Below are 25820 nucleotides of genomic sequence, written 5' to 3' on the forward strand. Positions count from 1 at the left end.
GCACACGCACACACGCACTTCAACCGTTGTCTTCTTTTCTTCAAATCCAGCGATGAATCCAATCTGTGGAGAGGTAGGATTAGTAGCACATACAAAAATATACATAGCACTACCCTCCCCAAAACAAAAAACTACCATCACACTCACACACGCACACACACACCCCTACCTAAGTTTTCTTTTTGAGATCTCATAATCTAAATAAACCATTCTAAAGGTTTATAAGGCCTTTTATTTCAGTATTCATTTGGGGACTTTGGGATTTATTTAGCGCTGTTTTCATTTTCTCTACCTTGATCTTGGCCAATGATCTTTGTGAGTTTTTATTCACTTGATTTTTGGTACCATTCATCATAACCTCTCGTTAGTTGCAACCATATAACCATGTATTCATTCTTTACTCTCCGAGTCAATTTCGACGCTTTGCTTTCTGTTCCTTCATATCTTGATTCGTACCATGTGTCATTTGTGTGTAAACGGGATTGCATTAATAAAAGACGCATCGACGTAAACCCTAGAGAATCGCATAAAAATATCCCTCATTAGCCTAAAATTCCTAGCGATGAAGAGCCTTTCACTTCATCTATTGAAGACTTCATCTTCCCACATTGAAGACTTATTTCTCTTCTTATTTCCTCTGTAGCCGATGAATTGAACTTCTCCATTTGGTGATTCCACTTTTCCTTGCTTGGATGATATTTTTTCCAAACTCTCTGATTCTGCAACGAAGAGAAAAGAGATTCAAAGTTAGTTCACTGAGTAAATGTCAATAATTGTGGAGATAATAACATGAGCAAGGTGGAAATTAAATAAAAGCCAAGTCATAGGAAAAAATCATAGGGAAAAGATTTATAATAGCACTACGTTCTTTTAATATTCCCATGCATTGATCTCTTTTATGACTAACTACAGCTAACTCAATTTCATGCGACTCGGAGATCCAGAATTTTTTTAAACGTTGAGTAGTCAATCACACATCCAAAATTAGCAAATAAAAATCCCACCATATTCAATATTTGCTGATCCAATGGAAATAAAATGTTCAAAAATTTCAATCCGCTGATAGAAAAATAATAAGTCGCACTTCAAGGTTTAAAACATATGGAAGTTCTCTAGTTTCATTTATTAATTCATCCTTAAAGTATTAATTTATCCATTCATCATGTCAAATATATAACCAACGCCTTAGGCTTTGAAGTCATATGCTGCGTATATGAAGTTAAAAAATACGCATTAAATTACATGTTACTAGCTTTATAAAAGCGATATATACACTAAATATTAATAAATATCGAGCTGCCGCCTTAATTTTAAAATTGCGAAATTAATATCGATAACTTAGTTTTCTTTTTGAGATCTCAATCTTAATGAACCATTCTAAATGTTTGTAAGGCCCTTTAAATCAATGTACACATTTGGGGACTTAGGAATTACTTAAGCGGAATCATTTTCTCAACCTTGTCCTTGGCCAATTATATCTGTGAATTTTTGCTTGCAAGATGAAATTACCTTTCGGAAAAACAGGCGATAAAAATAGCTAATGCAAAAGAGATAAAGTGCAAATATAATGCAATAACCATAAGGAAGAAGTACTCCAAAACCGAGGTGAATGTTCGTTTGACAACTTCAATTCAGAATATTCTACATTTAGCTCATTTTGTGGGACCTGAATGAATATCCATTTCCTAAAACGTAAGAATTTAGGCATTATTGTGACGTGAAATACTAATAAAATTATCTACAGCTATCGAAATGTCAACTCAGTTATTTGGGAAGTAGAATAACTAGCAATGGAAGATTCAAGAAAGGAATTACTACTATCAGAAAAATAGCCCAGGCGAAAGAAAGAACTACTTACGGCGGGAAATTTAAACATACACGCAAAGAAACTTTATTTATTATAACTTATTTTAACATTATAACTTATATTTGGAGTAGCTTCCCTACGGAAGTGAGGGACGAAAAGTGACAGTTGCAGAGAAATGAATGCTGGGGGCCTTCAAAACGTGGTGCTAAGAAGAATGATGAGTATCAAATAGGTCGATTGCGCTAGTAATGAGGAAGACCTAAGAAGAAAAGGAGAGAAGCCTCATGAAAACCTTCGCAGGAAGACTAACGACAACCTCATAGGCCATATCTTGAGACATGATGGCCTGAAGAAGACAATCGTTGAGGCACAAGTAGATGACAATAACGGAAAAGGAAGACCTATAATACAGTATATGGAACGAGTAACGACGGATGTGAAATAGAAGAAATACGTTGGTGTGAAAAGATCAGCTGTTAAGAGAGTTCAGGTGAGATCTGCGTAAATACAATCTCAGGATTGCTGACCAGAAATGATCATGATGCCGATCAAAATCAAAACCGTGAGGGGATAAAAACAAGGGGCACATGTGTGTGGAAGGACTGTATCAAGATTCACGGATGTCTCTCTTCTCCAACAAATTCATTCCTACGATATGTCGAAGGTTGTACGTGCCCACGTTATTGCGAGCAATTCTGAGGAACACCGGGATCCTTTGTTTAGGAGTTAGCGTTCTGGGAGTCGGAGACTGAATTTGATCACTCATCACCAGGGGCGAATGCAGGCCATCGCATTCGGAAAAAATAATTCAAATGGGCAACAAAGCCAGTTTTCCACGAGACGAGAAGTTGCACAGCCTGATGCACAAACCAACGTGGAGTGCAAAATTTACCGTGCAAAGACGTGAATAACAAGAATGGATGGAAAAATATATCGCGTTTCAATTCTGAAATGACTGCACGGCCGAGTGAGGAAAATATCACCTGTAGTAATTGTAAGATGATAATCTCTGCGTTTAGAGGCAAAAAGGAGAATCGGAATGAACTACGAATGAACAGGCGATAAAGCGAAGTAGGAAGGCATTGTTTTAGTTCTCTACAATAATGAAGTAGCCAACAACTTGTGTTCATAAACCTCAAAAACTACGTTTCCATTCACGTTGCAAATGAATCCAGAAAAGTTTTTTGCATCATAAATGGAAAGAAGACTTTCGAATGCTTTACAATAGCGGTTCCCCACCTGTGGCACGCCTACCCCTTGGGGGTACGCCGAAAGTAATTGGTAATGATGGACACCAGGAGTTATGTATCTCTTCACCAGGAAATATGTATACATATTATATAGGGTGTTGAAATCAAATATCTATTTATAGAATTATTTCTTACTGAAAGTGTCACCTACTCGTAGTGAAATTATGTCATAAAATGGGCGCTGACATTTTTGTGGTTATAATATTAGTTATTTACATATAGAAGAGTAATGGAGGAAAAAACTTTAGGAACCGCAGCTTTGTATCATAAAACATCCCATTTGGAACTTCGTTACCGATTATCCTTCGAACTGAAAACAAAATAGCATTTCATTGCGAAGTTCCAATGGGAAAATCTTTACGCACTGATTCTCTACAAAAGAGTGGCATGAACAATGACAGCAGTGAAGAGATCACCAATTTTCGAAAGCCTCCACCACTGATTAAAAAGTGATGATATTTATGAATGATGAGCCTCATATATCCATCCATATGGAAATATATGTAATGATGAGGATCAAACGGATTGACTGACGATGAGTGAGAAATGCTAAGTCCTAAGCAGAGTAGTAGAGAAGAAAAAAGAACCCCCATGAAAACTTGACAAGACGCCAGTCAAATTTCCTGTTCGCACACTTGAGTATAGTCACAATTCACTTTGTCCAATGATATATTTTATTTTAAATGCATGCGGAAGATTTCTTCAGTGATAAAATGAATGATGGATTGGAACATATACAGATTACGTACATAATTACCGCGAAATACCTTTTCTTCTACAAAAAATTGATACAGATGTATGCTATTTATTGTTTCCGACTCGGGAATGCGATGTTTTTTTTTGCCGAACAGCTAGTCTCTACGATACATCGAGGGTCGCACCAGTTTTGAGTGGGGAAACAGACAAGTGCGAGACTTTGCTCAATATTTGTTTTCGGGGCGGCGGCCAGGCTATTTGAGGATGAGATGCTAAGTAGTATGAGTCGACAAAACTAAAACTAAAGGCATATTTGGCATAATTTCCCACAATTCAAACGCACGGCAGCTAACAGCAAACCAATCTTAGTATCATTCTTCGAGAGTAAGCTGTCGAGCGAAGACGTATCATCCATTTTTTCTTACCTTCTGACCGCTCCGAAGATTGAACTATCCATTATTACGTAAATTTTCAAGTTTAATCTTGACCCCTCCGAAGCATGAATTATCCGATATAACGTGCATTTTAGAGTTTTATCTTATCATTTACCATATCGCTCTCGAGTTTGGTGTACTGCTTGAAAACGCTCCTCGCCACATCCACATTTTTTCAAATTTAAAAGTAGTTAGCTAGTTATTGACTCGAGTATTTTTCTGTCTTTTGCTTCAGAATATCTCTACTTATTTTTTATCTCTTAATTAAAATTAATTAAAATATACAGAAACAACTTGGTAAAGAATTGCATGGAAAGAATGTTGAAAATACCACGAGAAGTTTTTATTGTAGTAACGTGTATCTAATGACAGAGCCTCCTAAAGGTGGGAATGTGCAACATCGGCACCCAGTAAAGGTGGCATCCAGCTGTGCGGCGAACATTGAAGGTGGTTCTGTTTCTAATATATTCACTGTCAATTCACCATTGTTTTTTTTTCAAATTTATAAGTGGTTGATGACTTATTGATTTGAGTAGCTTTTGTCAAAGTCTTTTCCTTCGTTTGTCTTTGGATTATCAAACCTATCGATCGCAGAGGAATTCCTTGAAGTATATAGCTAAGGAGGATCTTAGTTTGCTAACAAATATTTCCACAAGTAATTTAAACTATAACTATTCACTTTATAAGTGGGCCTCAACGGCTACTGCATATGAACTTCATGGATCCTTAAGTGGTGGAGCACAAAAACATGTACAGATATCTGAAAAAACTATTTCGATAAGTATGAGGCTAAACACTACGTTTCTTAAACCTGAACACAATGTTTCTGTCATCAATGACATCGATGTAACCATGGAGGAAGCGCATGGTGATGTGTAAGACATATCGTCGGAGGTCATTACCCTCACTTCTGGTGAAGAGAAGGCAGAGAAGAAGAGTATAGCTTGACGTATTTCACCAAAATAAGTTAAATCACATCGGATACGAATGCAAACAGGACAATTTATATTATTACTTAGTTGGGGGTACTTGGGGTGCTCAGATACTGGGGTAGTTAAAGGAGTTTTGATTGGGATAAACTTTTTATGGGCCCCAGTTATATCTTATAGGGTTTACGTCAGAATTGTTCCATTACAAATTGAAATATTATTTGCCTGAAGGTCTCTAGATATACATGTAAATTTCAGTTGTTGTCTTTCATTTATCCCGTGAGACTTTCCCATCATGTCGGCGGCGCGAAGGAGCGTTGTACGTTGTAGCAGCATTACGGCAACCCGATATGCTAAAGTTTGTATAACTCTGTGCCATGCCTGTTAACATACAGGTGCAGGCGGTAAGGGTTTTGGGTTTGTTTTCAACAGTGGCTACCTATATATTTATCAATAACACCCCTAACGCCAAACTTGGATCTTTATTGAATGACAGTGGCAAATACGGAAAGTGACGAGATGTGTGCGGGATGCTTATTGATAGTATGAAAAATGGACTGTGTAAATGTCCCTGTCATTCAGGAAATAATGGCTCGAGCGATCACTTTTTTAGTCCTTGAAAACATCTTTAGAGCTATCAGCCATAAGGACGGAAAAAATGATTGGGTGATACAGGATTCAACTCAACAACCTATAGGTATCTTCGGCTGGAAGTTTGGCTAACTTTAAGCTCAAGTATGTGAATTAATAAGATGCACTATCGTTTTCAATGATCCGTAGACACCCAAGAGATCCACTTAATTGACCGGGCCGGGACGCTGAAAGCTTGGAACCTCGCGGCACCAAGAGTCGACGAGGGCGGACGCGAATGCGACTGAGCTACCGCAGATGGAGTCCTATCGATGCTTATTGGAAATCCCGTTATTTTCCAGCATTACCGCTCCCAAGTTTAATTTATGTGATATGAAAATCTTCGCAATGCGAATTACCTCTGAGCCTAAGTTTAATTCAATAACTTTACTCGTTTAAAAAAATGAGCATTAATTTTTTAATGAGTCATCTGCATAGATAATTTTGATGGTAAGAATGCCTCTTATAATAAATGAAAAAGAAATGATTACTTAGGACTCGAACCCCTCCAGAACTTTACGGCAACCACCGCGGACTAAAGAGACCTACTCGGCTGCGTATCAACGTATTAGTTAGTCATAAACGGAGAGTGCAAATATGAATCTAAAGAAATGAAAAACCTCGCCACGGGCCCAACGCGAGCGTGGACGAGTGAGTATGCTCTTGTATTCCAGCGGCTAATCTTAATTCCAATGGGGCTCCTCGTCGGCTCTTGTTGTCCTGACGGCGATAGATGCATGTTGTTTCGAGTGCAAACCTTCCAAGTTTTCACCGACCATAAGTTAAGTGGGTCTCGTGGGTGTCTGCACATTATTGAAAACTATAGTACAATTGATAGTGGAATATCCGATAATAATATGCTAAATAAAGATGATTTTAAAGTAAACAATGACAACCGATATGAATAGAAGCATACAAAGGATGAAATTCAGACAATGAGCCGGTAATACGGACGAAATAGATATCAATGAGCGAATTCACTATCTATATATTAAGCATCACAAATATCCATTAGAAGGTTAATTAATAAGATCGATATAGATACTCTAAAAGCATATTCATGAGAAGTTCAACTTGCACGGTCAATTACGTAACGCGTAATAATTTTCACGGGAACTAACTGTAAGATGAATAGAAGCGTACAATGGATGAGTATAGGCATAAGGTATAATTATTTAACGGATTCCGCAGTTTTCGTTGAATCCTTTAGGATAACGCATTAATACCTTATGAAGGCCATCGCAGATGATATGTATAATCATAATATTCCGTAGGAAAAACGATGAGGTGCAGAAACTATAAAGGAAAACGGAAGAACTTATTGTCGCAGTTCGCTTCATAACCGCAATTCATCATTATGGAGTCAGCCAATCAGTATAAAAATCCTCTGCATCTACACATGTCTACCGCAAATGAATACAAAAATATAAGAAAGGAGATTCTTGTTTATAAGTTAATGTCAGGTGCTCTTAGTGAGGAAGCTCTTAAACATCCTCATTAACGAAAGATCTCAAGCCCTACCCAATAGCATTGCAACTCCTGAAATGAACCGGGAGATTCGCCTTTCAGTTAGGAATAACTCTTAGTGCTGCCATTCATATTGAATAAAGTGATCTGCGGCTGGAGTTAAGAATTAACTTTGTTTTAGGTTAGTTAATGAATACGATAGCGAACATTGATTTTAATAGGTACCAAAAAGGCCATTTCAATATGTTCAGTTTCATAACTTCTCCCTTCACGTGATTCCAAGAGGCCTATTACGAACGGCTCACCGCATGCGGTGAGACTCCGCCTGCGCTATCATACCGCCCCGAAGCGCGTTTACCGCCCCCGAGCGATTACGAGTGGCCACCGGTCGGTATCATACCACGGCTTAGGGGTCGGTATGATACCACGGCCAGCTACCATTGGTGAGATACCGACCCCCTAATGGCGGACGTCTGTTTACCTTTTTCGGGTCGAGCTGGCGTTTTTAAAACAAAATATCCGACGATAGAAACTCGGAAGCTATCATATTTTGTGTTATTTATGATATTAATGCCTGAGTAAGCGTATAAAATATAAAACTGGAGCCGACTGGAGCAGTTGAACAAAAAATTTATAATACCCATATAACAATGTTGTAGCCGTCTGAGCCACGGCCGTAGGAGATGGATACGTTGATTGTAAGTTGACCCTCATTCATTTATTTAATTAGAACAATTTGGATGTTTTTTAATGTCCGCTATGTTTTTATGTGCAAAAACTTCTTCCATTTCTTCATAGGTACCGGAAAAGGACTGCCTGTGCTTGTATTGTATGGTGAATACAGCTGTTGCTCGCCGCTTGGAGATTTCTACGAACATCTTTTGTGGCAAAATATTATTTTTTCAACGTGACAACTTGATTGTATTGCAAGGTGAATACTACTTTTGCTCGCTGCTTGGAGATTTCTACGAACATCTTCTGTGCCAAAGTAGTGTTATTTTCAACGTTATAACTGCTTGAATTGTGAGATGAATGTAACTTTTGCTCGCTGCTTGGAGATTTCTACGAACATCTTTTGTTTCAAAATAGTATTTTCAATGTGACAACTACCGTTAATCACAGTACCAGTGGTTGTAATGCACAAAGTTTGACGAGGTTGACAAATATCTGCCAAGAGCTGTAATTATCACTGTTCCATTGTGGTTGGTTTGTAAACAGTGGTTTACGCTATCGAGAAGTGTCTGATAGTAATGTAAGAATTGTCAGTGGCGTTTTTACCTTCGTCATTCACCGCAGAGATTACAGTTCACGACCAAGCTATCAAGTTCAAAGCCATGTGTGAAATTTGTTTATACTAGTATATCAATCGTACCAAGGAGTTGTAGTGAGAAAAGTCACCTGTGCCACTTGCGTAGGATAATGTGAGGCTTAAAATCAGTGATTAAATAATTGTTTTCATCATAGCGAGCTCTTGGTTGTAAGGTTTACGTGATGAATATAAGAATGGTAGTGACTTCCAGTTTTTGATGATCGTATTTGCCTATTTACCATTATGTATAATGGTGTGAGCTTGTATCGATTGTGGATTTTACCTGAAATATTGAAATAAGTAGTAGCCTGTGTGTGTGATTGCCGCGGAACCGATTCGCGATCTCACATGTTTATTGTGGGCAGACTGTTTTGCTGTGGTTGTGTACCTACCCGTGAATAAACCAAAGAAATGGTGAAACTCTGTCACATAATATTGAAATAAAATTTTCTTGTAACCAGAAGTGCATATCTTGTGTTTTTTAATTCTCCATTGCTTTTCATAGATAACAGCAAAAAAGTTATTTTTCATTATTTTTAAAACTGCCTTTCTTGTTCTCTGAATTTGCATATGGTTTCCAAACCCCGTTATTAACACGAAAGGAATGCAGAGCAACAGATATTTTGTCATTTCACAGATGTTGAGTGTCATATTGTCTGTGATTAAGGCTCTCCAGCTAAGTATTCGTGGTGGATTTTCATATATATTTTTAAGAATGGGCATTTCGGTCAAAGCTCTGATGGAATTGGTGGTTAACCTTGCCCGTTGGCCCTAAAAGTACTTCTATCGTAATTTTTCGATGGTCTGCCATGCAATTTGTCACTACCTGCGTCTGCTCATACGTGACTTTTTGATGATATCTTCCGCAAGTCACTGCTAATTATTGTTTTATTCAACTTTTTATCCTGTAAGTAAGAATTGAGGAGCAAAATTCGTTCATTTGTCAAACTTTTAAGGTGAATTAACGAAGGACACATCCTTATTAATTCATAAATACCACTAACTGTCTTTATCGACTGCCAACAACTCTTGCCGAAATATTCGTCTGCTAGGAACAGTTGCCGCGGAATTGGAACACCGCACGCCCTTGCCATTGGCTACACCATTTTCGGGCTGAAGGAGCTCAGAATTTTTCATACAAACGTCACTTACGCCGCATCGCTCCTTACCGACCCCCTGACACGTACTCTCCGCCCGGCGGTGACTTTCCGACCGTCCCATTCGTAATCGCAAGGGACGGTATGATACCGTATACCGAACGAAAACTCCGCCCGGCGGTAGCGCACCGCCCGCACGTTCGTAATAGGCCCCCAAGTCACTAATGTATAATCTTCATACATACTTGGGTTACCACAATCATGGTGATCAGGAAAACAAGGGGAAAAAACAAGGAAAATTAAAAAATATTCATGGAAAGAGGCACCCGGAAAACTTTTGATATTTGTCGCTGCTTATGATTGATTTGATGCGTTTCAGCCCAATAGTCCTATTTTAAATCATTGGCGATAGGATGCCGCCAACCAGTATTCCTATTACCACAGACGGGAGATGACAGCAGCTCCTCTTCAAGTGTGAAGGTGCAAGAAATTGATGGGTAAAGTGACACAGTTTTCTCTACAGACGTGGTGACATCTATTTAACGACTATATTACCGCGACTTATAGCCCGTTCACACTACGCTATTTTTACGCCGGTCAGCCTCGACCATGGTTACAAAGCGAGGTGTGAACGCAAGTTACCGTTAACCGTGGTTGGGATTATGACCACCTTTTTCCGACCATGGTTGGCGGTAGTTTATGCTTGTGTGAACGCAAGTTGGTTAACGGCTGGTTAGAAAAAGAAGCCGAAGCATCAACAAGGTGGTATAGGAGTAAAGAAAACGGAAATTAAAGAATTCGGAGAGGATACGTACGTTTTTATTGAACTTTATTCATCATAATTAATTCAAAGGAAAGTGCTTTAGATTAATTCCGTAATTTGATGAACATAAATAATAATTAAGCTTGATGTAAGTTATGCTATATACTATACGTCGTAGTGAATTTGCCAATGTCTCGCATTGTATTGTTACGGACATATTTAAGAATCTCTATAACTATTTTGCTGGAATAATGTTATACGTGCGAAATTACCTTCATCAAAATCTGATGGTCACAATGACTTTTGGTAAGAATTCTTTGTGTCATTTTAAAGAAGATCACTTATGTAAATCCTTGAACACAAGTTACTCCCATGCCAATATTAAATGTCAGACTAATTGCTGGTTAGATATAACTAGAGAATATAAAGTAAGAAACGTCGGGTGATACTAAATATCACAAAAAACTCCACATTCTCTCTCTCTTATCTCATAAGTTCAACAATTATCAAGGCACATGTCTGCAAGTTCGTCCACCCTTGAATTGAAGTAAAATAGTTTTAATTTATGGTATACCATCAGATTGGATCATGTCCTTCTTCAAAATAAGAAAACTAATATCTATAACTGCAATGCAACGACAAGTGTATCTCAATTCCAAATCACCAAAAGCGTGACCCAATGACGCTCAAGGCTCAAGATTAGGTCCCCTTTTCTTCACATACATCAATGATTTGTCTACACATCCGAATCTAGGGCAAGTAGTATTTTATGCTGTTGATACCAACCAAATTATTACTAATAGTCACTTTCATTCGGATTCAATAGAGCAGCAGAAAAATGCAAACAACGCTATCGAGGAAATGATTAGATGGGCGAACACATCTGAATTAACTTCTACGTAGCAAGGAACAATGCTCGACGACGCTGAAATGCAAATATTAAATTCATAAGAAGCTCATGATACACATACACATTGAAAATCATTGCAATTAACATAAAAATTGTTTCCTGCATATTCTCTATTTCCATCCAACTGGTTATTTACTCTAGTCAATTCATTTTTTGCTTGGACTTGCTTTACCACTTATCAACTGTCGCCAGTGTCAAACCATGGTATTTTTGACGCGCTTTGGTTCTGACGTTATCTTTACGCTGGTTGACAATGATGGTAGCGTGAACGGGGCAATAGAAGATTAGGGGCAACCACCACGATTATCCAGATAAGTCGAAGCTACCCCACTCAAATCATACATGATGGTATTATTCTTGAGTAAAATTTGCCCAGGTAAAAACAATAATAGTCCTCCATTACAATTTCAGGTAACACGAGGGAGTACATTGAAGAAGTGTGATACATTTTCTTGAAGATGAGAATAAGAACCGTAAGATCGCTTCAAAGACAAGAATACCTGAAGATGAAAATTTAAAGAATGACTCTCGAAGTATTACGAATAAGAGAAATAAAATGGACTGAAGTTTGCGATTTATGGAATGGAAGCTACTTACATAATAATACACGCAAGATTAATAAACTGCAATGACGATGCGGGGATAGAGTTTAGAAAGAAAGTCGATAAAAAAGCTACACATAGTTTAATAAAAGGTTGGTAATGGTGACGTTAAAAACCAAAAGTCAGAACTACTGCAGCTTTGGAGGTTTTCAAGCCTACAAAAAAATGCTAAAAGATGCGAGGGTGGAGTAGGTCTATGAAGATACCACAGAAGTAATCAAGCAGGTAAGAGGTGAAGAAACCTTCGGTGACTGTAATGCTATCACCGGCGAAGGTCAAGACGAGTGAATAACCGTGAAAGAGGGATGATGAACCCAAAATGAAGACTGGCACTGAACGCAAGCCAAATGAAGCGAAGAAAATACACAAGGAAAATGCCAGTAGAGACGAGGAGATTCTAAATAGACAAAATTCTGGCTAAAAGAAATATTCAGGAACCATGAATAGGACGACAATAGCTACCCTAGGACCTAACTATACCGATAGTGGCTATAGCTTATAGCGATGTAATGTCTACCTAAAATAATCAAAGAACTGAAGTAAGCGGTGAGAAGCATTGGGCAAGTAGAAAATTAAAATAAAACTCTGTATCAAGGCTTACTTCAGGAAGAAGAGGAGACCATAAGGGCATCGGATGTGACCGAGAAATCAGAAGAACTTTAGCCAGAGTTAGAAAAACTTAAGCGGTGGACTAAAAGAAGCAGTTAAAGAAGTTCTACGGTGAAGTAAAATCAAATAGATCACGCAAAGTCTTGAATTTCGCTGAAGATACTACCGAAGCATAAGAATACGAAAACTAAGAAATGATAAATGAGAATGAGGAACGTGATTTGTCGCAAATCCAGGGAGGTCAGAGAAACCCGAACGACGAATGCATTCAAAAACATCAGGCAAGGGTAACAGTTGAAGCAGCCCAGAGGAACCATTTCAAATATAGAGGGTCAGATGAGACAACGAAAGTGACAAAAAACGGAGAACTTATGATTGAAATCAATACAAGTGAAGATATGGTTTGTATATCTGGAAGAGTTTTACAAGGAAGGGAGACTTACCACGAAAACAATCGAAAAGGATTTCGAGTAGGGTGAAGATGGGAGCCCAAATGCTAAGACCAGCATTTGTTACAGCAGTGGCATGGTAGATTAAGAATTCAATTCTCAGAATCTTAAAAGAAGTTCAGGTGCCTAACATTAACAGGTTAATCATCCACAATTAAAATAAAACTAAAGGGAGGGATAAAATTATGACCTAGCCATGAAGAATCAAGAACTAGTAACAGGGTGAGACCAGGCTGTGTTATTTCTCAGGAAATTTTCAACATTTACAACTAGAAAGGTTTGATGAAATCAAAGAAAACCTGTCACGAGTCTCAATGTCATGAATATCCATGAGCAGAGACTTTTTAACATTTAAAAAGATTATTTCATCTGATAATCACCATAAAATATTACAGTGTAGCAAAAGACGAAGTCAATAATAATGTAAAACTAGGAAAACAAACAGTGGAAGAGGTCAATCAACTATACTCTTGGGGAATCAGAAATACCAACGATGGAACAGGCAAGAAAGAAACAATCAATAGTATAGATGAGGCAAAGCGATTTTCAGAAAAACAAAGGATCTAGTTACTTGTAAGAGCAGGAAATATGAGATAAAGTAAGGAAAGAATTCAGCAGAACTTAATATTTATGGCAATGAATCATGGACAATTACAGCAGTCGAGAAGCAGTTGGTGATGCGTTCATGTGAAAATGAACTGAATCGACCGAGTAAGGAATGCGGAATTTCTCGTAAGAGTGGGAGAGAATAGAAGCCCCGTCAAATTTTCTAGTACAAGACAGACCATTATAATCGGACGTGTTTCGAAGCATTTATCTTGATGGCCTGGCGTAGTCAACCCTCGGGGGACAAGGGGATGATTAGAGAGGAATAGAAATGCCTCGGATATCGTTTCAAAGGAACCAAAAATGAAGAGTATGAAATGGAGCTTGAGATATTCCATCCCTCTCCACATGGCACCATTATATAGTAAAATGTAATCGCTCAAAATTTACATGAGCTACGTAAACCTCTAACATTTTAAATTACTCCTGTATCATTCGTAGGCACCATTCTCACGGAGGATCACACTGATTAATCATCTGAGTATGAGTGGCATAAAACACTATCGAAAATAGTAAAATATAAAATACCTTCTAGCCAAAAACATTATCACAATAAGTTTGTATGCGAACTGAACATAATTTGGTTAACATGTTACTACTAAGAGACACAAAAAGAAGTAGCAGACCTATGCATGGGAATATTTAAATGTCCATCAAATAATGTTCACTTACTGGATGATATTAACTCACCTAATTTCTCTAGTCTTCATCCTCTTCTTTGTAACCTCATCGCAATTCTCCCTTTAAAACCCACCCGTACCACGGAGTTTATTCGCTACCCCATATTACTCGTGCACCTGAAAAGAAAAAGTTCGCATTAGAGGCTGGCAATGTTCACGCACTTGAAGTTTACAGTTAACATGGAGCATTACTAAAGGATAATGGTAGAGTTAAAACCTAGAACAATTTGTCACTCTAACAACCATGAAGGTGGAATGTATATTGATTAATGGAATGTATAAGTGAAAAAATAAAATTCCAAATGAAGCCCTGTAAATGCAATTAGAATCGCCAATATTTTCTTGTAGTTCTTACTCATGAAAATTATATGACCGATTATTACAGCGGTTCGGGTTGGCAGTAAGATATCAGAGTGGAAGTTGATGATTGCTATTTCCTAGATTTAAACATTGCGTACTTTGTAAAATGCCTTTTAGAAACAATAAATAATTGGAAGAATTCAACATTCAGTTAGCAATGAGAGAGAATGTTCAGAGGGCGAATCAGGGTTGATGAGTGATGCTCACGGATAGGAGCTAAATTTTGAAAATTCTGGGTCTCTCATAACCAAAGACGAAGCAGTTGGGTTTCATGAATTACGCTGTTCCACTTATACTTTAAATCCCTCATATTTAAAATCACAGCGATAAAAATCATCAGTTTGACTTTCGGAAAAAAGTTTCTAAGCCACCGGAGAACTGATAGTACGCTACCGGATTGCTGCAAGAATCATGATTCCTGTATTCAAACCGTTATCTTTGATGTCCTAAGAAATGCAATCAATTCAAAGGCTAAACTAATCACAGGTTACTTACTCATTCCAAATGTCGACACTCCATAACGGAACGCAATTTTCAAAAGTTACTCTAATAACGCTCAGAAACGAATACACTTAGTACTTATGTTAGTCAAGAGGCATTAAACACGATGAATAATCAACCATTCGTCACAAAAAATCGCTCTGACATTTCGACCATCGCCGATATACTTTTCACAAAATATATTATTTCAATTCAAAATTCAAAGGTCTGAGAGTGAAAACCGGACGATTTTAACCTGAGGGGATATTTCACTATCACCGGCATTCTTAAAAAAACACTACCGTGAAACTAACTTTAAGTTAAACGGGAGATCCCTCACGTGGTATTCAAGACCTGCAGAGATCTGAAGACCTGAAGAGAAGATCTGCACACGGCTGGCGTAATAAAAATTGTTTATTCAAAATAATAGCCAATCTGATCACGTTTACTTGAAGTTGAATAAATGGTATTTGCGAATAATTCTCCATTACAGGGAATTGACAGAACATTGAAGAGAATACGAAAAATCCTTGGTCAAAAGAATTGGTCAAGTACTCACCTCTTTACCCCAAGAGATCTAGCCGCGAAGTGAAGTCCATGCATAGAGGGAGGGGGACCTCCGACACTCCGCCGGCCACATGACGAATACCTGTGACGTCACGGTAATTTCGAATCGTTTTCTTTTTATGGAAACGAAAACCATAGAAGCAACTGAATATCGTAGGTTTTAATTCATTTGAAATTTTATCCAATAAAATATATCAGTAAATACGGCGATATTATATATATTATTTTAAAAACTATATCGCGCGAAAAAAATATTTGTTCATCCGGTGGCGCTGTTATACTACAATAGCGCGGGATTTTTTCAACGGCCAATTGGTACAATACACGTGGATCAATATTCTTGAATTTTCCAGTAATATCGAAGGTCAGTGCAGAACACCTCATCTCCTAACAAAAAACGATAGATATGGACGAGAAATTTCTCAACGAACTACGTTCAACTGTCGCTTCCAATCCAGCTCCTCCCCTTCTCCCACACACCCCCTAGTCCTTCACCATACGTCTTTCCGGTATAATCACAAGTCTGCAAGTTTTAACTTCTTCAAATCAATTTTCAGTCGTTTCTTCGTTCGTTGAAGTCACCGTCTCATTCACGGGAAACGAGGATAGGGAGCGATAACTACATTCAACCATCAACAGAAATGCAAAGACGAAATGCAGCGGTATTAACTGAGGTAAGTGAGAACATTACAATTTTATTGCATATTGAAAAGAGGTGGTAGTTGTAATTTTGGTGTGATCACGATTATTCTTGCGCATACGTCACTACTATAGCACATCGTGTGAAATTATTGCATTGGAGAATGAGAAGCAGAGATGGGCCGTGAACAGATATTGAGGAGTTCATGAACGATAAATAATAACTAATCCCATTATGCGATTAGTATATAATCGAGAAGTATAATTGTGAGAGGTATGGCTAAAAGAGGTTTACAGCAGCTAAGTGAAGGAGAGTCCGTAAGAGAGTGCATTAAAATGATCCCCTTCACCACTCACTTGATTGCCATCGATGTACCAAATTTATTTACTATTTTAATATGAAGACCTTAAAGCATTGAGCATCCAAGATTCCATTCAATTAAATGAAAATTGGTGGTAGTGTCACGCACTAGTATAAGTGCAATCATTGCATTCAAGACGTATTGAACCCATCTATAATAATGTTTTTTTAAATTTTAACCCGCTATTATAAAAATCACATAGGGATAATACCGGCCTATTTTTCTTGGCATCTCCATATTATTTCGGCGGTTAAGATTCTGCGAAACGGATATGTTCTATAGTTTGCCCATCTTTATGTAAGCTGCGTATTTGCTATTTGATATTCTCATAATTGCTGCCCTAAGTACAATCGCGGTTAAACTTTAAAATGACTGGCACAAATTATTTATTTTTCAAGTCAAGAATATACGGTGGAACCTAGTCAATGACAAAACAGAGCTTTCAATATCAGCAAAGAACTCCTATCTTCGTAATAATATGTGTTATAATTTCAGACAACCATGTGATCATCCTCATCCGCAATTCCACAGATATCGCTTACGCTTTCTAAGGCTTCTTGCGTTTGTTGATAATAATGGTGTTAGTCAGTAGATGGCACACCTTTCTTGGCCTCAAAATAGTGCCATTAGCTGAATATTTAAGCCATTAGTCTTCCATTTGAACGTCGTTGAAATGAGTAACTCTTCAATGAAAAATAAAAATGACAGTAGTATTTATTTTTTCTGGTCATTCGCACATTCGTTTCCCAGATATCCATGTTCAACTGAAGCCATGTCCGTGAGGACTAGCCTGATGCTGTCATCATTGCACAAAAAGGATTGCTAAATTGTTCATTGTGGACAACACTGGAGCCTATGTAACCAAATGAATATATAATGTAACTGCGGAAGATGCTACTTCAAGGAAAATATAAGGAGCAACCAATGTAATTGATTTCTATCCATGAAGGCATACAACATTCTTGATCTTCATCGTGCAATCTTACTCGAGGTAAGTCATTATGTATTCATTTCATCATTTGAATTAAATGTTTTTCACGACTAAAATTAGTTATAGTTGATTTAGTTGGCATTATTATTCAATAATGGTATAAAAACTGTCATATTGAGTAAGTTAAAAATGTTTTAAATAATTAAAAATTTGTGCTTTAATTTTCCCCAAATTAAAACCATTGTAGTTACCATTAATTGTGCACTTTAGGCGCCACAAAGAGGTATGCCCAAGAGAGGCTCTGAGGTTATAGCGGTTAAGTGAAGGAGAGTCCGTTAGCGATCAAGGAAGCCCCCTTTTCCGTCATTAAAATGCTTGCATACCGCAAGAAAAAGCAATCTGGAAATGATTAAACAAATATCAGCTTCAGCTCACGCCAAGTTCGGTTCACCCCCACTGCAGTCATTTTTAATTGCTAACTAAATGGATTTTAATCAATGCGCTCTTGCATGACAATGTTTATGGATGTCTCACCGGCAATTCAGTCTACGCCTGCGAGGTTTGATTGTCAGTATTGCGCAATTCAATAATTCGTAGTCAAATAATACTTAAGAGACTTCGTCCGCCTCTTTGGCGTGAGTGTAGGTGGCAAAACATTCGCCGAATAATTGAATGCTTAAATTTTTGAATTTACGAAAATCACGATGAGTTTTACAAATATACCAGGACAGTTTCCTCACGTTTTATTTCATCTTCCAAACGGTTACAAAGATCTCTTCGGTCGAGCGGTAGTAGTATGTTCTTTTAAGTCATATCATTCATGAGAGAGATAGGTACACAATCTTAAGACTGAGTTAATTATCCAGTTATCACCATTGGGGATGAAATGGGTGAAAGATGCGGTCAAATAGGGTCATGCACGCTGCGATCACAGCATCACGTAGGTTTGCATGCTAATGTTTCGAGGGCGCACAGGGAATGGGGGAAGAAGCTTATCTACTTCCCCCAGCCAAATAAGTTTTTCAATCTAACCCACTCTCCCCATGTTGTGATCCAGCTGTTCTTTTCTATGTTACCCTATTCTCACTCCATTCATGCATCCTTGAGAATTTGATCAGCACATAACTTGCACTTTCAGACGCTTTGATGGAGTTTTAACTGTTAGGAATGACGCTTGAGTGCTGAACTTCATAAGGTGTCTAATTTATATAATAGAACATTGCGAATTTTATTAATTATCACATTAATTCATAATTAAACTAAATCGTGCAAGTGAAAATTGGTGGTAGCGTCACACGATAGTAAAAAGTGCAATGATTTCATTTAAAACCTATCGAACTAATTTGAAATCTTTTTTCTTTTATCCCGCTTTATCACAAAAAAAAACTTGAACCAGCATTCAAAGAAAATCGTGCATTTTTCAAAAAGACGCCACCTTGTTTTGAAGAATTTTCCTTCTCCTCATAGAAAGTGAGTCCTAAAACCAGATTGAACTTATTTTCCGCGAAAAAGCTTAAATTTCATATTGAATCACACTGCAAGACGAGATGACTCCCTACCTTTTATTTCCTGTCGGGTTCATCGGCGGCATAGCTTAGCTTTACATCGTCGAATCCCCTAGGTATGTTTATTCACCAACACTTCACATAGAAGACACAACTGACAATGAACCTTTGACACTTTCACTTCACTGTATAGCTGAGTGAACACTTGCTCCTGCTCTTGAGTAACACAGCAGGTAACTTCACATTATTTCCATGAGATACGCATTTTGTTAGCAGTATGATTGATGATAATACTCCGACGGTTGACCCAAAGGCTTGAAAGAGATCGTTGAAAGTTTGATTTTAGGTTTCTATTTTCATTCAATGAATTAATTAAAATTGTTCACTCCAACTCTCGTAAACTCTAAAAAGAAAAGAAATAGCCCTTAAGTTATGACGCAAAAAATTTCAATGGATGACACTATACCTCAATTTATATGCCAAGAAGGAATTGCGACAGCGGAAAAAAATGCGATTCATACCAATTAAAGCCATTATTGAGGGCCTGGCATTATACTGTAACTAGTACAAGTTCATGTACTTTTCTCAAAAGTTTTAATTGGACGAATCATGTGCGAAATCGTGTACAAAATTCATGAATTCAGGCATAAACTTGTACGTGGAAATGTATCGCGTGACTAAACCTTGCTGTTGCAGGCGGATTTTTGTGATATGTACAAAACATGATAAGTCTATGCCAAAATCCGGGTACAAAAACTCCAATAATTTTGACGAAATTCTCTTGCCAAAGAATGCTTTCTTCTTGCACATAAATTATCAAAAATATGTCTAAATAAGTATAAATAGCATGGAACAATAGGTTATTAACAAACATATCACCTACCAGTAGTCATCGGCGAGAGATCATCCACCTCACCGCACTAACCGAACTGCTGTGAGACTCAACCTTCACTATGGCAGAATGTGAGCTAATCATCAAAACCTTTGGTGACGCACTGCTTCTTACTTACTGCCCACCAACAACAAAAGATGATGGAAGGCGGGGAACTGCTAAGGATATTAGGGGAGGTTGCCTGACACGAATAGTCCATGGCAGTGTCAAAATTGTTGGCCTTGATTTTAAGTCGGAGTGCATTACGCAGGCGGTCTGAAGAGATTCGATTTGCGCGTCGTTGGGTGGATCTGGTGGTTGGGGGAAGTTACTACTTAAAGAGCGTCGGCAACGGTGAGGGTGGGGGAACGCTCAACACAAAAAAGGGCAGAAAATACCTTTCGTGACGTCACATACCTACATAGTCTTCATAGTTTACTAATAATAGTTTGCTTTACAGGAAATGTTTGCAGAGTTCTCTGAGCTCATTTGAGCTCTTACTTTAGTTTTACAAGTGCAAGTTACATTTACATGTTTATTGTCCAGTAAACGAGCGCGTATCTGACTAAGGCTCAGATGAGAACTGCATGCCTGGCGTGGAATCACCCCTTGCCTGGCGTTGATGGTGGCTTGCACGGTTCCTCGCAGATGTATACACGTACCTACGAGTTAACACGTGAATTAAGGAACCAAATTAGAACATATTCTATTTTCTGTCCATTCTCCTGTACAACTTGGGTGGTTACATGGTGCAATCTTAAGTTCAAGCATTAAATAACATCCTTTCACGTGTTTAAGAATCCTGGTGCCAATCACCAAGGCAGAGTTCTTTATCATTGTAAAAGAATGGCACATGTGACAAATGTTTTTTTATGATAAATCCTTAATCGATTATTAAAGCAAGAACGACGACGACGAGACGAGATTTCATGCCCCTCCCGAAAATTGTGCCCTTCATAGCTCTCTGCGACCGTTGCGGCCGGCCAACGACGCGTCGTCCGTACGTGCGTGGTGTAAACCGAGTATCAGCGCCCTGCCCTTTTTAAACCTGCTCTCCAGGCGCGAATGACGTTTTCTTTCGGCCGCCTCCATCACATGCAATACTTGGCTAATGGTTTTATTCTGGGTGAATTCCAAATTGTCATCTCCTCTTATAATCGTCGTGATGCGATAGGCGAAATTTCCGGTTCTGTTCGTAAACCGAGGGTGGCCCTCAAAATCGGCCTAACCTCCTAAAGTGATCGATCTAATGTCATCAGCATTTGAGGTAAGAAACTAAGCGGCTGAAGTACATCCATAATTGCGATTACTTACCGAATTTAATATACGCTCGAATGTCAGGTAAAAGTTAAAAAAATATACTTTTTTTACGACAGAGCCACTAAATTTCTTCTTTTTATGCATTTCATGAAGACATTTTGTTTTTAAAAAGAACTTTTTATCAAAACATACTTTGAAGGAATAGGTTTTTGTTGTAAAAATCATTTCTTCATGCTTGTAGTGGATACGAATTTTTAGGGGCTAAAATTGTTTTTCTATAATGAGCAAATCTTAAGATATTTACTTAAATCAATTAGTACTAGATCAATTAAGACGAATATGACAGAATTTAATTTTTAATATGGCCCCGATATCATTGCGTTCGTTTTGTATTACGGGGTATCCTTGTGCCCCCCAGAACAAAATCCTGGATACAGACTTGCTTGCAGGGGCGCCGACTTATAAAAAATATTGGGGGGCCCATATCGGAGGTCTTGCCCCGGGAAAAGGTTATATTCAAAGTGCGTCGCAGCACCGAAACACTAGCATGATTCACACCACTTGATTCAGTTAACCTGCTAAACCTTATAATTATTTGTTTCAATGCACATTGTTGAATTTATTTTAAAAGGTAACTATCGTCAAACATGGGAAATAAAAATTACCAATATATTTTTGTGATTTCACAAAGCATAATATAACTTAATTATTTTCTTGAATTATTGAGGGGGCTCCGCCCCCCCAAACGAATCTTTGAAGGGGCTCGGGCCCCCTCAGGCCCCATGGAGTCGGCGCCACTGCTTGCTTGTGCCCCCACAGAAAGAAATCCTGGACCCGTACCTGTTATCCTGGAAGACTTTTACTTTGAAATTATTAGTACAGATACTATCGGCAAATTTTGATTCCATAAACAAATTGATTGCAAACATGAATGGCAAATTTTGATTCCACATCGATTTCTTATTGATATAATTGTATCTATGTAATATATATAAAAGTATGAATGTTTGCCATACATTTTCAGTAATATCTATGAAGTCTTAAAGTAAGTCATAAAAGGCTGTGACATGATAATGTCACTTGGGTCCCCGTGACCTTTTCTACATAAATTTTCTTCGATGCCCAATTTTATCTTTGCAATCTTAAAATAATTACATTGAAAATTGCCGATTAGGTCAACGTTGGATAATTTTTTAAATCTCCACTCTTGAATTTACGAATTTTTAAGATTTGTATACATTAAAAAATATTTAATTAACATCTTCCTCAGACTGGTATACGCTGACCCGAGATATAACTCTTTCGGTAGCTCCTTTGTTAAATTGTAAAGATTTTTTTTATTTTATTATAGGTCAAGCATGCGGACAACTACATGATAGCTATTCCAAGCTCATGGAGGGAAAACTCGTCCGTGATATGTACACCTGAAGATAGGTTATAGCTCACATGAATCAAGAAAAGAAATTAAAGCAAGAGCTAATATTTCCGGAAGAATGGAAGCCAGAAAATTAGAGAAATCGAACATCAAGATAGTTGTTTTTTTTATTTTGTGCACTTTTGTCGAAATTAATGTACAATGTACATGGTATGTTACTTTGTTATTAATGTCATGTATTTTTTCCAGCCCTAGTTTAGATTTGTAGCAGGAGAGTAGGGATTTATATTGCGTCTTACCGTCGATTAGAAATAACTCAGATTAGGCAGGTATTCGTATATCGTGGCCACTAGTTCGTATTACGGCGTTAGATTAATTCAGGCGAACATATTGAGGTATATAGGTAGGCAGGGCTGTATGAATGGATGAATGTGTATTGATGAATGAGTGAATGGTAGTAGTATTTTTGATTGCTACTCATTTTGTTTATAATTTCTTATTCTTGTTAATTTGGCATGTGGTGTACAAAGTAGTGTAGTGCATGCCCCCCTCAAATCCAAACTGTTCCGTCATCGTTGGGAGGGGGTGTAACAGGGATAAGTAATGCATTTTCAACAGTATGAATGACTGACTATATGTGAGGTTTTTTGATGACATGCGAATGTGACTTTTCTCTGGCTAAAACGGTATGTCCAGGTTATTTTTGTAAATGAATATGTGAAACTATTAAGTAAAGTATTTCATATGATACTGCGATCTCTAATACATTCTATGAGATATCTCCCTATATCTTGTGCATTTTTGCTGATATTACTTAACGGGATCTTTTTGTTCATTCGTTAATTAATAATGCCATGTATTTTTTCCAGCAGTATTTAAGATTTGGGGCAGGAGAGTAGGAATTTTACACTGCACCTTACCATCGAAATAATTTAGATTAGGCAGGTCTTCATATATCATGGTCACGGTTCGTACAGTTATTTATATCTGATCTTGATTGCATTTCGTATTATTGTAAAATTGCTATGTTTATATTCATAATAATGCGTAATTGTGGCTTTTACAGAATTTACTTGTCTTTTTACTTCAATTTTATTCATTCTTTTTCTTGTTGCAAAAAGAAATTGTACAATTTAATTAGTCTATTTGTATTATTGCTTTTGCTATTTCGTGCCTTTGGGTGATTTTAAATCCATATTAAATTACATGCCAAAAATTGCTATTCACTACTCAATGCGAGTGAAGGAAATTACGTTACTTTTAGTATACATCTGACTATATATCCAAAATGCTATAAAAAATAGCGTTATCTTCGTGAATCTCATAGAAATTAAACCTTCTACATTGAATGTTTGTGAAAATAAAAGTACTGGTACAAATCCAGTAAAATGGAATGACATCAAATTATTGGAAAAATTTTACAACCATCATGCCATTGAACAATAAACCCGAGTAAAATAAAAATATTCAGAAAGCATCCTGCGAGGTGCATTGAGCCTATAATAAGTACAAAATATTGTCATCAATAAAATCAGTTATTTTTTACTAATACCATATATTACCCAAACGCATTATACCCCATTCCACCTCTACTTCACCCCTACCTCATCCCCATTCCCCCCACCTCTTCCCTCCATCCCCGCCCCCACTCTCTCTCATCTTCACCCCCACTCTCTGATACCCATATTCCCCCTTCTCTCCCTATATCTTCCCCCCACTACCATGAGCGTACCCGTAATCAAAACTAGGGGGAGGGGTAAAACTAGCTATCGTCGTTCAAGTTGTAACTTTTTGGAACATAAAAGGAAAATGATACCATAATTTTAAGTAAATTATGAGAGCATTATATCAGTTTTATAATTATTTTCTTGAAAAAATTAATTTTATTATAGTTCCATGTCCTATACCAATGTCATTTTTCTTCAAAAGGAAAATCTGTTCATAACTTTTGTATTGAAATAAGTTTATTTTTGCTTCTGGAGAGGGGGGACAGTTGTCCCCCCTGCCTCCGGCTGGATAAGCTCATGGTCATGGACCCTTACGAACGGATCATGGCTTTTCCTCGGTCTCTCGCGCATCTGTATCACACATCTCGTTCTAATTCACTTACTAGCGAGCGACTCATTCCCTCAGGTTTCTCTTTAAGAGTTGATGAGCCTTAACTTCAAAAACGTCACAAACTTACGAAAGGTAGGCAGCTACTTTCCTTTTTTATCAGGCTATGATAAAATTTGTACCAATGGTGAAATTACATCGGCCTTCATTTCTAGCCGAATAACTTTAAAGCTAAAGCAGTTCTTAGCGGCAATTTTTACCCTTGACAGGCACTGAGCCAAAAATTTACTTCGGGGGTGGTTTGGTGTGGTAAGCACATAGCATTAACTGGCAATCTGTAATCGATTCCCACGCATCAAAAAACAATGTATTTCACCAATTAGCTATAAAATTCGTTCGCGTAGCGCTCATTTTATAGTCATCGTTGGTTTTCCGAAGCTGACGTGGCTATTATGATTTGGTCTTCATATAGGCGCGTGTTACCGAATCTGCCTGATTTTTCTGAAATGTTTTCAACTTTTGAGCAAGAGACGTCAATGTTTCTCTTCAAGGTGATTAGGGGCAGACATAGTGAAATGTAACTGAATCCGCGGACAGAGTGCCAGTGGAGCCCCTGGAGGAGGCCCATCAGCTGAGGAGGCCCTTGGGCCGGTGGCCAGATATATCGCGGACAAAGGTGCCCAAGCAAATTGCGGATGGGGACCATCCAATAGGTTTTAAAACTTTCCCATCCGTGCGTGTATCTGCCATCATCAGCATTCTGCCTTTATCATTATGTAATGTGCAGCTCTTGTGAAGAAAAATCTGATTGAGGAAGGGTCTTCTTTATTCGTCACTTACCTTTCCCAAACCATATTCCGATTTTCTTTTTCAAATGAACTCTTAGCGTCTGCGTTAACGACAAATTTCGAGCTGCATCCACAAATACGTTTTCTGCGCTCGCCGAGAAGAACCAGCCCTCCAGCGTCTTTGCTCTTAACTCTCATGACAAGATCTCGAGAGAAGCGAGGAAATATTATCCACAACTTCCCCTCGGGCGCAGTACGTCATGGTCTATCGCTATCAGCAAGCACAACTTGAGGAAAATGGGCGCTGTTGCGTCGCAGTATTCACCTCGCACTTCTGTAAGTCTTTGCCCGGATCCCATTTGACTGTGATAGTTGATAGTGCCTCGCAG

At 37.9% G+C, this 25820-nt stretch overlaps 2 long non-coding RNA genes across 2 annotated transcripts; one reads left to right on the forward strand and one right to left on the reverse strand.

The window, feature by feature from the left end:
• Positions 1–29: 29 nt before the first annotated feature.
• On the reverse strand, positions 30–20151 carry LOC124153430. The gene is made up of 4 exons (XR_006863647.1): positions 19966–20151; positions 19137–19485; positions 14249–14355; positions 30–719 (listed from the first exon to the last, which is right to left on the reverse strand). It is a non-coding gene; the product is annotated as an uncharacterized LOC124153430 (long non-coding RNA).
• LOC124153427 lies at positions 16007–22832 on the forward strand. Its single transcript, XR_006863643.1, has 3 exons — positions 16007–16319; positions 17397–17637; positions 22565–22832. It is a non-coding gene; the product is annotated as an uncharacterized LOC124153427 (long non-coding RNA).
• Positions 22833–25820: the final 2988 nt, after the last annotated feature.

Source organism: Ischnura elegans, chromosome 2 (assembly GCF_921293095.1).
Source record: "Ischnura elegans chromosome 2, ioIscEleg1.1, whole genome shotgun sequence".
Classification (NCBI taxonomy): domain Eukaryota; kingdom Metazoa; phylum Arthropoda; class Insecta; order Odonata; family Coenagrionidae; genus Ischnura; species Ischnura elegans.